Raw genomic sequence first — 11,110 nt, forward strand, 5'->3', positions numbered from 1 at the left:
CCATCAGTGGCAGTGCTCTGATAAGTTACTATGAGATTTCACTTTATAGTCTGACCAGTGAGGTTGATAGGGGTAAAGAGTTGTGGTCTTAGAAATAAGTCCATTTGGGGACAATATTTGGATGAGTGGGTTCAGAAAATAAGGGTTAGTACCACAAAGCATGTACTCTTATAGTGTTCTAACAGAGTAATAGAGCACAAATGGAGAACATTGAGAGCATTAAGGAAGCAACATCAACAGGGCCTGAGAGGCAGGAAGTGAGGAAACATCAAGGAAGTCTCCCAGTGGCTCATTTGGTCCCTTTGCTGAATGTCAAGGCTAGGACAAGATAAGGCAAGGCCTTGGAGAAGGACCAAGGAAGAAGACAGAGTCATCTTTCTTTCTTTCTTTCTTTCTTTCTTTCTTTCTTTCTTTCTTTCTTTCTTTCTTTCTTTCCTTCCTTCTTTCGTTTTTTCTTTCTTTTCTTTCTTTCTTTCCTTCTTTCTTTTTTCTAGACAGAGTCTTACTTTGTCACCCTTTGTAGAGTGCTGTGGTGTCACAGCTCACAGCAACCTCCACCTCTTGGGTTTAGCTGATTCTCTTGTCTCAGCTTTCTAAGTAGCTAGGACTACAGGTGCCTCCTATAATGCCCAGCTATTTTTTTGTTGCAGTTTGGCCATGGCCAGGTTCAAGCCCACCACCCTCGGTATATGAGGCCAGCACCCTACTCACTGAGCCACAGGCACAGTCCCCAGAGTTACATTTCTTAGAGTTGAACCAACAAAGTTTTTACCATAGTGTGGTAAGCCAAAGTTGATTTCTCCCAAATTGAGCTAGAAATAATAAGAAATATTTCATAAACACGGGCTCTAGAATCAAAAGATGACTTGGATACTCCGAATAATTTGGAGCCAATATTTTAGTTTTCAAAACTTCAATTTCCTCATTTCTGAAATAAAGTGACATCTACTTCATTAGATTATTGGGAAAATCATGAATAACCTATGTTAACAAATCAGCATCACGGATCCTTTTGCTTGAAGACCACTGCATGAAATTCTGCAGTTATGATTATTTACCTTTTCTCAAGCTATAGCCAGCTGCAAGCACTAATGCAGATCATCAGCATCTTTCTGGACATCAGTGGAGAGTTCAAGCCACAGAAAACTGGGCATGTGCTCACATTCTTCCAACTATATGCTCATCAAAGACCCCAGAATTATTTTGACCAAGATTTTCATGCTTTGTGGAGAGAAGACCCAATTTGTGATATGAACATTGGAGCTGTTTCATTTTCCAGTTATGGATTTCTATGGTAGTTGGGAAAAGAACATAACTGGAGGTCAAATGGTGAATGTTATCCATTAAAATAATTTGATATAAAACTGTTTGTCCTTAGGGTCACTGGAAGCCAAGACCTTCAGATATTGGCAAACCATGTAAAGAAATCTCTTACTTACCAGAGACATCATGTCATGGACATTGAACTCTTTTTATTTAGCACCAATATTTCGTTATTCTTGAATGTGACATATGAATAGTTACACTTCTTCAAAATATTTCATAACTTCATTTCTTTTTCAATGGCTCACATGTGTGCTAAAATAATTAAAAGGTAGATCTATTTCATGAAAAGTGTTCTTTAAACTAAACTTAGGTTTAATTAAATTTTTACCAAAAACTATTTTTTTAAAACAATGTAATAGCACTAAATATTTTCCTGCAAGGAATTGAGGGAAACTAAATTTTGTACAGTGACCCAGGAATGTTCCAAGCATCACAGTTTTCCAATTCATTACAAGAAGAAATAATTAATTGATTTTAAATAATTACTTACTGAAAAGGAGAAAAAGAACAATAATTAGCTAAGTCACTTGAGGACTTCTTTATATTATCAAAATAATCATATTTCTTGAGGACATAAGGCCAAAAGTGAATTTGCTACTTAGAAAAATCTAAACCTCAATGATAGGAAAAGATATACACGTTAAAAATGATAAATGAGTACTTTCTCTTGTTTTGATTATGTTTCATAGTAGGAATTAAAGATTCTTGATACCAAGGTTTGAGGGAAAACTATATAACATGTGTGCAAAAGATTAGATTTCTAGGCTTCCAAGGTACTTGATTATTATTAAAAATATTACCTTATGTATCCAAGTTGCATTTACAGAGATTTCTCAGCAGCAATTGATTTGGTCATTGCAATTATTCAGAGACAATCTACCGGAGGTTTTTGAAGACGCGTCAAAGATGACCTCATTAGAATACACTTAAGAAGCCTGAATTCCCTTGGCCTTGAAAAACTCCCCTGTGGGAGAGGGAGCTCACAGTGAGGGCCACTCACTAGGTCTCAGTGAGGACATTTCAGGGTTTCTCCCAGTGGGTATTTCAGCAGCTGTTGACGGAAACATGAATTTTCGGATACATTCAGCAGAGAGAAATGAGATATTTTGACTGAGATATATTATCCTGTCCTGCTTTGTAGCAAAAAGGCAGTAAAGTGTTCTGCAGGGTCAAGTAACAGAGAAGTCATCAGCTAGTGGCAGGGAAGGCATTCATGCAGCAACATAATAGAGTGAACAGAATGTGAATTAGGCTGAACTCAAAGATTACGAGAGAGAGAGAGAGAGAGAGAGAGAGAGAGAAACAGTCCACAAAATGGAAAGCCCTGTGCACGTGGTCCACAGTACAAAGAAGATATTACTAAAAAGGATGGTTTCCCTACCAGTCAGAGAAAGCTCAGAGATATCAAGGCCTCATTCAGGGGGTTGGGGGTTTCTATTCCTTAGCTTGCTTTTCTTAAAGAAAGCCTGATGATTTTGAAAATAAGAAGATTATCCTTTGGGATTAAGTTTAATACTTGCAAAAACCTATAATGTTGACAGGAGAGGTGCTTTCTGAGAAAGATACAGTTTGTCTGGACACAGCCACTGGTACAGAGCAAGGATCAGTAGGGCAGCAACAGGAAATCTACCCATGAGCAGGACAGTGCCTGCTTGGTCACTATGGTAAAAATACCTTTTCTGCTGTCTTTTTTCCGTGGCTTCTTCTTTATACCATGTTTCAGTTGGTTCTGACTACAATAATAAATTACTATAGCTTGGGTGGCTTAAACAGCAAGTATTTATTTCCTGTAGTTCTGGGGGCTGGGAAGTCCAAGATCAAGGCACCAGAAGACTCAGTGTTTGGCGAGAACTTTTTTCCTGGCTTGAGTGAGAACTTTTTTCCTGGCTTAAGGACGACGACTTTCGTGCTCTTATCCTTACATGAGAGGGAAGAAAATCATCCCTCATGCCTCTTCTTATGAGGACACTAATCTCATTCACAAGGGCTCTTCCCTCATGGCTTAATTTCCTCCTGAAGGCCCCACCTCCAAATACCATTGCATTGGAGCTCAGGGCTCCAACATTTAAGTCTGAGGGAGGCACCTATGTTCAGTCTGTAGCACACAACAGACATTTACTGGACTTCTAATATATGCCAAGATCTATGCTGAGAATTCAAATGTGAAAGACAGCTTTCCCATAGGACATTTCAAAGGAAATTGGTAGGAAATGAGGTCATATTACTGTTCTCAGAAAGGTAATGCATTGGTAATTTTGATAAAGAGTAAAAAAAAAATTAAAAGGGAGTAAGTCCACTCATAGTGACATTGTTGTTCTTACCATCGATCCTATTGCTTGTACTTAATGAACATTTTACTGTTCTCATCTTTAATTGCAATATTTGAGAAGGAAGCAAGATGGAGACAAGGTTTTTTCTTTATAGACATTTAGCGAGGTAGTTGGTTCTTTATTTAAAGAAACTCAAATCTTATATAGAACCACTTTTTACAAAGTGGCATGTGATATAGCTTTTGATTTGATCTTGGTAGCATAGATCTAATTCATAAGGATATTATTAGAGTCTAAGGGGGATAAACTATTCTAACTTTTAAAAAGACATTGCCAAAGTGATTTACCTAATTGACATTCTATATTTATAACTACAGATGTGTCACAGAATTCAGGCTAGCAGCCAAACTGTCAAAAATCTCACCAGTTTTATGTAAAGGAAGGTTGCCCCAAACTTTACTGGTTCTCACATAAATAAAGCTGTTTTGGGAAACACAAGAAAATGAATAGAAGATCTTTTATTTCAAAGCTCTTGAAAGAAATGAAGCCTTATTTAAAAAAATAAATAAAATAAAGAACAGTCAAAAACAATACATAAAGACCAAAACATAAAATAATTTGCTTTTATTAGCCTTTAATATTGCTAAATGTTGGAGGGTTTGTGTGACATATTTTGGATTGCTTCATTTAGAAATCAAGAAATTTTTAATATATATAATATTTTTAACCTATTACAACTAGATTTTTATTCAGTGGGTATGATTCCATATGCACAATGTTTTTTAAAAAGCATGTTGAAGTTCTTTCATTTGCCAATAAAATTTGATCGTAAAGTGTCCAATTTTTTTGTTTGTTTGTTTCATTCAGTCTTCAGTGCCATTTCTAGAAACATAAGAGCTTATAGACACAGAGTTCACTGCATGGATCCCAAAAACAGTCTTTTAGAATGTTGACATATTTTTATCTTTACCTTAAAGTAGAAACAGGACTAGTTTAACTCTCACTTACATATTTTAATAATTATTTTTAATGTATTGCAAAGTAAGGTTTCTTCTTTAATAGATGAAACAGAAGTAAAAATAGATCAACCTTAGTGGAATATTTTGAAAAATTGAGTTGCTGTTATAGGTTGAGTTTTGTTTCCAATTTTTGAAAAATGTGAAATCTTTTTTTTTTTTTTTGCAGTTTTTGGCTGGGGCTGGATTTGAACCCTCCACCTCTAGCATATGGGGCCAGTGCCCTACTCCTTTGAGCCACGGGCACTGCCCTAAAAATCGTGAAAGTCTTAACCCCCAGTACCTTACACTGTGACTTTATGTGGAAGTAAGGTCATTGGAGATGCAATGAATTATGTAAAATCGGATCACAGTGGAGTAGAGTGGGCCCTCAGTCCAACATGACCCACATCCCTATCAGAAGGGAGAGACATTCACGAGAACATGCAGAGACAGAAACCTGGAGGGGAAATGGCCATGTGGAAACGGAGACAGAGCTTGGAATTAGGCTACTGGAAGTCAAGGATTGCCTGGGGCTGTCAGAAGGCTGAAGAGGCGAAAAAGAATCCTTCCCTAGAGGATTTGGCGGAAGCTTGGCACTGCTGACACCTTGATTTCAGACATCTGGCCTCCAGAACTATAAGACAATAAATTTCTGTTGTTTTAAGCCACCTAGTTTGAGATAAATTACAGCATTCCAAGGAACCTAATACAATGACAAATGTCCAGATTGCATTCATACAACAATTCAAAGAGGTATTTCTCAGATATCTGTAATACCAGCCCAAGAACACACTGCCGCCAGGTGTTTTTTCTTTATCACTCCCAAGAAACCATGTGGCTGGGATCCTCCTTTATCAAATAAATACTCTGTATATTTCCTTTTTTGATATTCTTTTGCTTTAAAGCAATTCTACACATCTACCATATTTTTTCTTCCTTTACCTCTCTCTATACTTTTTGCCCTTTTTTACCATTTATCACTATCATCTCCATGGCCATATGACTCAAGAATTATTTTTGTTAACCTTACATTAGCCATAATTCCAAAATCATATGGCCATCATGATATTAGATGAGATGCATGGCAGAATGTAAGATGTTAATTTCCTGTCCTCATCACCAGAGTATTGATGGATAATCATGGAAATTCAGTAAACATAATCATTGCACTTTTGAGATTTAAAGCTCATCTTAAATTACTTGTAAGTTCATAAGATTTTCCATTGGGAGGGAGCCCTTTATGCTGCTTTCTTAAGTGTCTGTCGCTGACGGTTCAACGTTGTATTTAGTGAGTTGCGCTATTATGCCTAAACCGAAAGCCTGTGTTCATCAACTCCCCGCTTCCTGACTTCCTTTGGTGAGGAGAAGAAAGTTTCTTTGAGATAATTACTGTGGTTCCAGGGGATAAAGCTTCCCTGCCTATTTGCCTATTGAGGAATGCATTTGTTGAAGGGAACTCAAAATACAGAGCTTAAGTAAAACAGATGTTTATTTCTGACTCTGCATATAAATTTTACAGTAAGCAGCTGAGATCAACAAACAGGTGACTCCTCTACGTAGTCATTTAGGGCTCAGATTTTTCCCATGGCTTTGCTTCTTTAACCCCCGAAGGCCGCCATCTTTATCTGAATGTTCAAAGCTCCATACAAGGGGCAGAGGAAAGGGTATGGAAGAACATATGTTCACGCTTTTAAGACTCAGAACCAGAATTAGAACTCATCATTTCCACTCACTTTAGTTATTAGAATTTAGTTATTTGGCCAAACATAGCTTTAAGCAGGACTAAGAAAAAAATCATCATTCTCTGGCCAGATATATTTCTATTTACAACTTTTATTACAGAGTAAGGTGGGAAAGTGAGTCAGTGGACAGTCTCTTCTGAAGAGACTGAACATTATTCTAAATAATGTTTAGCCATTGCAGGAAGAAGCTTCTCTAATGACAATACCTGTCTTCTTGCCTCACATTGGCTAAAACAGAGAAAGAGTAAGGAAGAAGAAGAAAGAAAGAAAGTCAAACAGACAACTTTACACAACAAAATAAATGTCTTAGAAGGCAGCAATCTAAAAGAGTAACAGCAAATCTGGTTTGAAAGAAAACAAATTTAAAGATTGTAGGAAAGTATAGTTTTGGGTGTGGTAATTTCTCTATTCCCTTTCTTAGTCCATTTTCTTTTTAGTTCTAAAAATCAGAACCATTTGGGGGTCAGTATATGTATTCTTTTCATGGTCCTTGCAGTGTTCATGTTTTTTATTCTCTCTTAGCTACTAGTAAGCTTCATGACTTATAGCCCCTATTATTTTTACTTTATTTCATTAGAAGAACTACTTCCTAAAAAGTGTTTCATGCTATAGCTACATTTTGAAAATAAAATGAAATTGTATTGATTCAGGGCTTTGTTAGCTGTTGTTTTTATTTGTGTGTGTGTGTGTATTTTCCTTGAGAATTTTATGAAGGATGCTATGTCACAAAATTAGAGCTGGGAATCACTGCTCTAAAAGGATTAGTATAGTGGTTATAACAGGTGCATTCCTCTAAGGCTAGGAAGAAAAAGACAACAGAAATTATTTTGGTTTCTACATTCTTCCATGTATTTACAGAGCTCTCACATGAAGTATTGCTCCGAGACATCATAGTATGTGAAACCATTTTCTCAGGCAAGATGAAAACACCCCAACTTTGTTCATAATAGAGGCAACAGAGTAACTTTAGGAAACTTAATCATCGAAGAGATTCAATTATGTTCTTTACACTTGATTTTCTAGAATAAGGAAGAAGATTGTACTGTTCAGAAGATTAAATCTACAACAATAAGAACAACAAAAAATGGTTAAACAAACAACCAGACAAATAAACATGCTTTAGGATAACTCATCCTAAAAGATAAAATATCCTTAAAAGATAAATGTGTCAGCACACTCTGCAGAAATTCTGCAGGCATAGCCACTTGCCCTAACTCCTTTCACATGGGCAGGTCCAACTTCCAATGGCCAGCACCTGAGTTTCTTTGCCTGGGTACTCTGCTAGGTCTCTTGGGCCTACCCACCTGCAGTCTCAGTCCATGGAAAGTGCCCAACAACTCACTGGGAGATGCCCTCTTAAGTAAGTACATCAGCAGCCTCCCTCTCTGGTAATTTAACTCCCAAGTTGTGTTCTTTGCTTTTCTCAGAGTCCTCCCTGAGAGATTGACCTTTTGTTCACAGTAGATAAGACAACATATCAGACCAGTCCACTTCCCTTACTTCCTGGGATCACATTCCAAACAATAATACTTACATTCTAATCCTAAACTCACAGTAGGGTCCTGTGGCAATGAAAGTCAAGACTGCATTAATCTACACAGCTATGATTTAATTTTTAAAAAATTAAGTAAATAAATAAATAAAAAGAAAATCAAGACCAGCCCCAACTGCTGAGAATGTTTACTGTTCTATTCCATACAGAGGTCTAGTTTTCTTAATTCTGCATTTGGTCTAGAAAAACCACGTATGGTGATTAAACTATTGAGAAAACAAGGTCCTTAAAGACATATAACTCAGTGTGCACATTCTATAGATAAGGAAACTGAGAGATAACTTATCTCTCTTGGTGGGGTCTAGTGGTGAAGAACACAGGGTCAAGTGTTTTAAATTTCTTGGTTAAATCCTGGATGCAACTACTTATAAGCATTTATTAGAATGTTTAATTGGCATTAGACACCTGTGGAAGTAAGAAATATAAGTAAAATATTCAAAACCAGAAATGCTCCTTCAATTAATGATCTAGTACATGGTAGGGGGTGGAGAAAGGGGAGAGCAAAGACAGGAAAGACGGAGTGGGTGGGGGGTCACAGTGTGTGACACAACTTTTGGGGGTGGGACACACCTTTTGGGGGTGGGACACAATTATAAGAGGGACTTCACCTAACAAAAGCAATCAATGTAACCAGGTTCTTTATACCCTCAATGAGTCCTCAACAATAAAAAAAGAAAGAAAAAAAATGCTTTTTGACCCAAGTAAACTGAGAACAAGATGAGCAACCATGGAGAGACCAGTGTTTTACAAATAGGGAGACTATATATAGATCATGGCCAGTGGGGCAGGAAAGCAAACCTAAACACAAAACGCTAAAGACTGAAGAGCACAGGCTCATGCACTGGATTACTGGGTTTGACGCTTGACTTTACCTCTTACTGGCTAGCGATTGGGGGCAGTTTGCTTAACCATTTCAAGCACTTAACTAGCCATCTGAAAAACGGAATAAGGGCATTAGTACTGAGGTTTGTATCTCCCAGGACTGTTCTGAGGATTAAAGGAGATAATGCATATACATGGCAATTACATACTAAACTCAATAAACACTGACTTTCAATATTTATTCTAAGTCCAACATTCTCCCATTCCACCAAGTTCTCCATCTGGAAAAAATGGCTGCCTCAGACATCATGGGTATGGTAGCGACTAATATTGAAGTCCGTATCTAAAGTATAATTATCTCAATACATTCAAAAGTCCCTTCTTTCCATTAATACACTAACAAATGAGTTCTCTTCGAGCATGGTTTTTCTCATTTAATATGTGACGTAGCACAATTTATTTTACAGCATTCTTTTTCCTTTCTGAGACAGCGTAGAACAACTGTGCTATGTGTGTTTTTTCTGCTTAATAAACTGAGCACCTTCATCTCAAATTTATGTTCAATTAGGAGAATCAGAGCTGGAAAACCTGATGTGCAATTGCAATGCACAACTTACAATTTAAATTCACAGCACAGGCTCAGGATATGATCATGGCAAAACTTTTCTCCTTAAGTAAAAAAATGTCAATAATGATTGCGGCTCAAAACGTACAATGTTTCAAATAGACAGGACGAACTGCACAGCAATTGCACAACAGTGTGGCTGTAGCCAACATCATATTATATATTTCAAAATAACAGAGTAAATTTCAAGCATCCTACTATAAAATGATAGGTAAATGAGATGATGGATATATTAGCCTGATTTAATCATTCTGTATTCTGTACATATATCACACCACACCCCATAAATGTATGTAATTATGACTTTTCAATTTAAAACATGGAGCAGAAAATGAAAAATTAGAAACAATTAGATGTAGAGTGGTAGGAGATTAATTCATAAACACAGATATAGGCACATGAGATAATACTCATGAAGTGAGGTAACAAGTGGCATTAAAAATGTTTTGGATAAATTGCTAACTTGTGAAGGTGTAGTATAAAACCTCTCAAAAGGGTGACACTCCTCTTTTAAAATGTCTGACCTTGAAAAGACTAAAAGAAAAGGTTAACAGTGTTTATTCTTGGGTGGCAGGCTTTGGGTAATTTCCTTCTGTTGTTTTCCATGTTCCCAAATTTTCTGTATGACTCATGTATTAATTTTTGTAATTATTAAGATATATAGAATTTAAATTTTTTTTTTATTTTTTTTGAGACAGAACCTCAAGCTGTCCCCCTGGGTAGAGTGCCATAGTATCACAGCTCACAGCAACCTCCAACTCCTGGGCTCAAGCGAGTCTCCTGCCTCAGCCTCCCAAGTAGCTGGGACCACAGGCGCCCGCCACAATGCCTGGCTATTTTTTGGTTGCAGCCATCATTGTTATTTGGCGGTCCCAGGCTGAATTCGAACCCACTACCTTAGGTGTATGTGTTGAGCCACAGGCGCCAAGCCAGGATTTAAAATTTGTAATTGTCAATAAGTGGGCCAGGAGTAATGAACACAGAATAAATTGGTACAGGAATCTTCAATGTTTAAGTCCTATCCTTTATTGCTGGACTTATTCAATACTCTTGGTTCCCTGCATTCATATTATTAATAGTTTGTAAACTATCATTTTTTTTTTAAATTCCACTTAATGGTTGAACATACTTCTCAAGGAAAAGATTGCAGTTGAGACAAGGCAAGTTTAGAACGCTTCCTCAAATTTATCTTCCATCCTCTTTTAATTAGAATAGGCCCAGGGGAGACATAAAAATAAAATTATTGATTCATCTGAAATTAAAAAAAATCCTCATTGTGTTTTCTTCAAGAAATGTAGCATGACTCTTATTAAATAATGATTTTCCAATTTTAATTACATTAAATTCTTCCTTCCTAAATTCCTGCTGTCATTCTAATTAAAGGCAAATTTCTCATTTTCTATGCAACAGTTCTATTTTGGTATGCTGAAAAACATCCCCATGTAAGCTTTCAGAGGTTTTTTGCACTTTGAAGTAGGTTAAATTATCCTTTACTGAAAGATTAATAAAATGCTTAATGCCTCACAGGTGGTATATAAGTTAAGGCGTATATACTCACTATGGCACTTATTCCAATGTAGAAACCCCCCCGATCTGCAAGATCAGGAACTAAAACAGGAACAAGAACAACAACAGCACACACACACACACACACACACGCTAGTGCAATCAAGTATTAATGTCTTAAAAATTCCTTGTGAATAGATACAAAATCTCAAGCGTGTTCTTGAGATTATGCACCATCATATGGGGACAGACACCATCAGTGGCCTCTT

The sequence above is a fragment of the Otolemur garnettii genome, unplaced genomic scaffold, assembly GCF_000181295.1.
Source record: "Otolemur garnettii isolate 467f Iridium unplaced genomic scaffold, OtoGar3 scaffold00111, whole genome shotgun sequence".
NCBI classification, from domain to species: Eukaryota; Metazoa; Chordata; class Mammalia; order Primates; family Galagidae; genus Otolemur; species Otolemur garnettii.